Source organism: Gadus morhua, chromosome 6 (assembly GCF_902167405.1).
Source record: "Gadus morhua chromosome 6, gadMor3.0, whole genome shotgun sequence".
NCBI lineage: Eukaryota > Metazoa > Chordata > Actinopteri > Gadiformes > Gadidae > Gadus > Gadus morhua.
The window spans coordinates 11,428,111-11,435,229 of NC_044053.1; positions in this window are offsets into that span (position 1 = coordinate 11,428,111).

Genomic DNA, 7,119 nt, shown 5'->3' on the forward strand with positions numbered 1-7,119 from the left:
TCCTCTCCCAACGTGTCCCTGACAGGAGTCCGTCGTGACCAGCTACAGTGGTGGGTGCAGGGTCAGACCCAACTGTCAACATAAGCTTTCTAAGCAAGTAAATAAACAGCAGCGTGGCTTTCTTTGGGGGAGTATATCAATGACATCCTGTTAATACAACCTACCCCATGTTAGGTCAGAAGAGGAAATAGCCCCAGATGGCCCCTATTACTGTCCCGAAGACTTGTTGCACATATGGGCTTGAACTAAGAGAGAAAGAGCTCACACACTTCAAAGATGGCTATAATTCCCAAAGACAACACACTCGGTCAATCCAAAACTCATAAACGGCTTGTTAAGAAATCAGCAAAAAAAGGTATTCCTCACTTCAATGTTTTGGCTTCCATTACACTCAGTTGAGGAACCTTTTGAAAGTGTTTAACAGACCATTTCCCGAACTCTCTGTAAACCGTGAGTTATTCTTTTCCCCCGGTTATCACGATGACTGCATCGTTTAAAGTGGGGAGAGTTAGGTGTTTAGAGAGCTAATGATACATCTGCACATTTCCCTGTTTATTTCACACTTGTCAAGCAGCACTTCCACAAGGTACTAATGATGATGTCAATTGGACTATATGTGTATTTTATGTTTGTGTTATGTGAAGGTGACAGCGAATTGCAGGAAATATATAATCCCTCCAAGAAAAGTAGTCTTGGTACATTAACTATATAATTTATGTTGAATCTCAAATGTGGTTTATTGAAAAGTAAAAACGATTTCCCTTTATGTCTATCAAAGTATCTAATTGGAAGCAGTCTAATGGTTTCAGTCTAGTTGACACACATAAGCACACACGCTTGCGAAAGCGCACACACACACACGCTCGCGCCCGCGCGCACACACACACACACACACACACACACACACACACACACACACACACACACACACACACACACACACACACACACACACACACACTCACACACACGTACACACACGCAAACTTGGGAGATACACTGGACACACTAATGACGCGATGACTTCATCAAAATAGGACATCACATGAAAGGTATAAGTTTGAACCTTCACCTCTAGGGACCTTAGAGGATGGGGAATTCAGCTGTTGTACACTAGCTGCAGTCACGTGTATGGGGCGACCCAAAGAGCAGCAGGGCTGCCTGTAAACAAACCGGGGATGGGGATATCCTTCTTCCATCACTCGGTTATTGTTAACCGCGTCCTCGTCATCACTTCACATTCCAGTCACACCCAGTGACAGAAGGAAATGAATGAGCCCTCGGAGAGTCGTAATAAGAATATAACATAACAGCATGTGGTGTAAACAACTGGGTAAGGGTTGGTTAATGTTGCTGGGACACCAGCAGATCAACTGAAAAGTAACCATTGCCATGTGTAAAGTCACAGTAGCTGACTTTACACATGGCAACTTATTGCTAAAAAAAAACTTATTTTAAAGTTGTATGATATACTTTCTTAATTTCTTTAATGTTATCTTTATCTGGTTAATGGCATATTTTATGTGTACGAATGAAAAGTTTCATGTTGCCAGGTGACATTGGTTCAAGTCGGACCCCGTAGTGTTTACACTGATGCATGTTGTGATGCAATGTTCTTGTTTGGTTGTCATTGTATTTTGTCCATTAGAAGTTAAGACAACTCCCTAACTAAAACATAACTCACTTCCACTTTTAATTAGAAACATTTCCCTTTTCACCAAAGTACAACACAGCTTGGTCAACAGATGTCACTTTAGCATATCTAAGCGATTACTCGATTTTGATTAGCTGATTGCTGATTGTATTTTGATTAGCTGATTGCAAGATCAAATAGGATTTAATTTGTTTGATAGATGAGCTATATTGCCCTTGGTTTTTGAGAAAGATGAATGTCAAACATGATGTAAATTGCTATCTTGACCATGACTAACTTAACTAGTAATGCTTGTCTTGAGTAAAGAAAAGTGTTACAATGAGGGAACAAAACAATATAAAGAACAAAATAAAGGGAAAATAAAATCTTGAGCTAAAATCATAGCCAAGGTTCTACATGAATTGAAACAGGTGAACACTACATGAAAAATCCCTCGTATATGCAGGTCCGACGAGTGACAGGTCGGGTGTTTGTTGTATGCTGTGGGATCTCTCAGTGGACCTCGCCATGGCTGTTGGACAATATGGCTCAGCAATGACCAGCAACCACACATAGTTCAGATAAAAAATGTACAAGATGATCCCCAGTCCATCCCAAAATGACCCAGTTGCCATTTCATTGCTTGCTTTGCCAAACATGTGTGTTTGAACAGTGGTTGCTAACCGTCATAGCAAGGCGTTTGGTTTCCAAATGTGGTTAGATGTTTAGATCTGATGCTCAAGGAAAATAGACAGCTGTGTGTGGCTTAACCCTTGATTGATATGACCTTTGACACCCAACAAATCCAGGCTGACAACAACTCTCTACCTGTTTGTTTGTGTGTAGAGCAAAAAATCTGGGAGGTGTAGCAGCGAAGACTTTGGTTTGTTGAAATGTACGTATTTTAAGAAGTAGTAGTAGTAACAAAAATCACAAGTGTGTGTGTGTGTGTGTGTGTGTGTGTTTAAGAGATATTTGATTCTATAAATATTCTGAAATGTAATTAATTTAGTAGTACTAATACTTTCACTACTAAAAATACATTTGATTCATTGATTCAACCCAGTCATATTTTCTTTGTGTTCCTTCATTTTATCACAGTCTGAGTGCGAAAACAATTATTATGGTAGGACCTATCGAGCATACAGTAAAATATATACATCTTTTTTATATATATATTCGTTATAATTGTCACTGCCTAAGAACTGGGTATTTTCTGGAAACTTGATTCAAGCAAAATGAACTCAATTATTTCACAATATCTCTACCCTCACTAAGACCAACAGCAAGAGAATACTGTAATTGCTCAACAAAAAAGAGTGGCTTCCAGTCATTTTCATTTCACAGAACCAATTCCTGGAGTCAATAAAGCGTGAATCTGGCCTGTTTTTCCCCTCTTGCGTTGACATTGTTTCCTTACACCATTGGCTCTGCAGTTGACTTATCCGAGCCAAGAAGCATTCAGTGTCGATTGGACCGATGCTTTTTGGCATGGACGCCAAGGAGTAACAAAATCACACAATTGATGCTTTCTTTTAGAAAATGTCAAATGTTTTTTCTTTAAAGGATACTAATCAGGCTGATCACACCCTCGTAGATGTCTTTCCTGGCTTCACTATAACACCTGTAACCAAAGTTATTTGTCAGAATCATCGCATTTCACGTGAACGCGTCTGCCTCAAAGGTAAACAGTAGCAATATAGCACTATGGTCTTTGTGATAAGACATTTTGTAAAAGTACCTGTATGGTGATTCACTGTTATTTTTGTCCACAGAATCCGTGTGAGAGAGGCCGTTGATTCCGAAAGATGAATGTGCTATGTTGCCATTGTTTACAGGCGCCCTCATAAGGCTCTTAATCAGTAGGAAAGTCATTTAGGAGAATGATATTCGTAACAGATGATTTAGTGAAGCCAGGAGAAACGGCTATGACCGCTGGATCACTAAGACATTGTGACACACAGACATTGTGGCACACCGGCATTGTCCTTTAAAGCTGAAATTTCTTACATATTTATTTTTGAAACTAAGAAAACATGCTATGCTTTGCGACATAATGTTGAGATAACATATTTCAAACACAATGACTTTGCAAAGTAAGGTTTTATTTTATTTAGTTGTATTTCTAAACCATGAGAGAAAAGCCACGTGTGTAGCCAAGCATCCCCCAAGGTTGTTGTTCCTCCCTTGCTTATCTAACTGTTCAGCAAAGTTTGCATATAACCAACGTTTAATCCAATACAAATAACAATGCAATACAAAAAAAAGAAAACCCCCACCAATAATAAGATTTTAATTGTGGTCAGTTTCAGAATCAGATATTGCATGCTAATGCTTACACAAATCTTTCAACAACTCTTGCCACATGTAAGTTTGTTTTTTCTTTCTTTTCAGCCATTTACTCCATATTTAAAAAGTCTATCTAAACCGAGCTAATACCCCGCCAACCCAAACAATAAATGATTAGTGAACCCAACAAACAAAGCAACAAATACAGTTTATCTTGCTCATTCAAATATATCCTCTGTCTTAGCTTGTACAAAATGTCACATCTTCAACAATTTCACACACAGACTGGCTGCAACTGAATCAAGGTACATTTTCACAGATTATTGACCCCATTTAAAGTACCAAACAGGAGCTGGCTAATTTCTGGCAGCCTTTCTATTGTTCCCCTGCCTGCAGTCTTAAATCATCTGAGAATGCCATTGCACATTCTAGGCTGAAAGGCCGAAGGTTAGGCCTACTGGGCATTTTAAAATAACTCCTCTTGTCTTCTCAACTTTCGGGGGTGTGATCTTGTGTGAACTTGCTTGTTTTAACGTCTGTTGTGTAATTCTGGGTGTCTGTGGTTATTTGCCATGCCTGGTGATTTATTGGTGGGACATGGATGTGCCTTGGGCTAAGTAAGCAATCATTTACATATTTTCCACAGATGAATTGTTTTAGCGATGTCAAATTAGCTGTATTTTAAGTTGAACTATGCATTCGCAACATTGCAATAATTTGCGTTTTTGTGTATTCTCTGCGATTAGAAGGGAATTGACTTGGGTGAAAGAGTGCATCCATTTTCAATAGGGGTGACATGTTGTATGTTTGTCATATCCCCGCCTGCTGCTTTTGATTTCCCAGTGCACATCAGTGCAACAAAGAAGGGCTGTGAATAGGGAGAGGAAAGAGAGAAGCAGAAGAAGAAGCAGAAGCAGAAGCAGAAGCAGAAGCAGAAGCAGAAGAAGAAGAAGAAGAAGAAGAAGAAGAAGACCCCACTTGATGTATCTTGCTGGTGGGCTTGAGGTTGGACCCCTGCCTGCCGGCCCTTCATCTCAAGGGGCCTAAGTGGGACCACTCTCCAGGCTTCCTGGAAGAAGTGATAGAGGGGACACACAGACCTGCCCATCGCACACACCCCAGATAACCAACGCATCATTACAATCAATACTGTAAAGGGACAACTCAACCTCCCAAAGAACATTCATTCAATATTTCTATTGGTTCGTCCATAATGATTTGGACCATCTGAACAATTTAAGTATTCTCTGGAAAATGAATCAGAATGGATGAAGGTAGTTAGGGACATGACAACCTAACTGACTGTACATATCTGAGTTTACTCCATGGGCTTTGAAAATTGGAAAGCCCATTTCCCAAGTGAATATTCATGTCTCTGGTGGTGCACTGGCACATCCATAATATGATTTGAAATGGCAGGGACATTAAATAATGTTGCTGAAAAGTATTCATGAGTAGCACATAATGGCAAAAATAATGCTGCTAACTGCATCCTCAGTAGAATTATTACAATTAGAAGATAAGAGATGACCAGGGTACGTCATGCGTTGCATTATGATTATATAATGTGGACTATCCACCTTTAAAAAAAGCCTTTACTTGCATGTCACCCTTTAGATAGTGATATTTTGAAACCCTGTGAAAGTCTTCACGGTCAAACTTTCATTGGCCTCCTTCCAACACGTCCTAATTAGTCAGGAATGGAAATTTCTCACAGTGACAAGAGTAGTATTGTCATCTTAAACACATTCACATATCCATATTCACAACAATGTATGTGAATCTAAAAAGTCAATTGGGATGCACACAATGTTTGTTAGCACAGGATATGGTGTTCGACTCCCAGTGGAAAGAAACCGGGTTCAATTCCCAATAACGACAGACCTGTACTTTCCCCGACCTGCTCCTTAATAACATGTGTCTGCTAAATGCCTAAAGCATGGGTCACCAACCTTTTGAACCTGAGAGCTACTTCATGGGTACGGAGTCATACGAAGGACACCCAGTTTGATACACTCTTCTGAAATAACAAATTTGCTCAGTTTGCCTATAGTTATATATTATTATTAATGATTAATGATACTCATCTATGTGAAGACACTGATCATGATAATGATTCCTCACAGTAATTATCAACAATGACTTAAAAAAGGTGGGAAAGAGTTGTTCAAGAATGAGTAGTGCTATTTTTTAGAACGGGCATGCGGGCGCCTCATATGGTCCTTGCGGACACCCTGGTGCCCGCGGGTACTGTGTCGGTGACCCCTGGCCTAAAGAGTATCTCCAAGTACTAAACAGTTTTGATCCTTTTTATAAAGCACCAAAAGATTAAGTTGACATGGAAACATCTTAGTCAGATTATCCGATGCAATAGAAGCCCAGACTGTATCACAGATAACAGACCCAGTAAAGTCATCGTTCAAAAGTGGACAAGACAGCTGTGTGTTTTCTCTGGTCCGAAAAAAAAAAAAAAAAAAGAGAAGGCCCAAGTGTTTTGGCTCACCTTAATTCATTACACACATGATAGTCATTGGCCAGAAACATGAAACTACATTGTGCATTATTGAAAAGTAGCGCAACACCTCCCAGAGTCTAAGATGTCCCCCCTACTCTTGCATGTTCCCTTTGAAGGTGCCATTCACTGTTGGCTTGGAGCATATTTCACAATCAATTTCATTATCTCTAAGCAGAGGCCCCTTGTTTCCTAGAAATCTGAGATGTCTTTAACTGTCCCTGCATCACAGCATTGTGAAATCAGGCACAGTAATGTTTAATGCACTTATACTCAGCCTCAGTCCAGGCCAATGAAGCAGCTAGGTTTTCATTTGTTACGGCATATATGATCAATTCTGATTTCATTTGATAATAGTACACATATACTTGATTCTAAAAATGTCTTACATTTTTTTCAGACTACTTCTGTTTGGTTGGATCGGAATAGAAACTTGATATTCTTAACAAATTACAGGTACGTGACTTTTATCTTAAGTGATGTAGTTAAAACCAAGCATCTGTTTTGAGGGTTATACAATACCCCCCCCCCATAATCTTCGTTGTCTCTAATAGCTCTGCAATATTCTTTTATTAGCTTAAGCGTGTGGTAAGATGCTACCCAATAACTATCAAGAGAAATGTATGTGAAATCACTGCATGCACATTTTTGTGCCATCTGTTTGTCTAACCGTTCTCTTATTTAA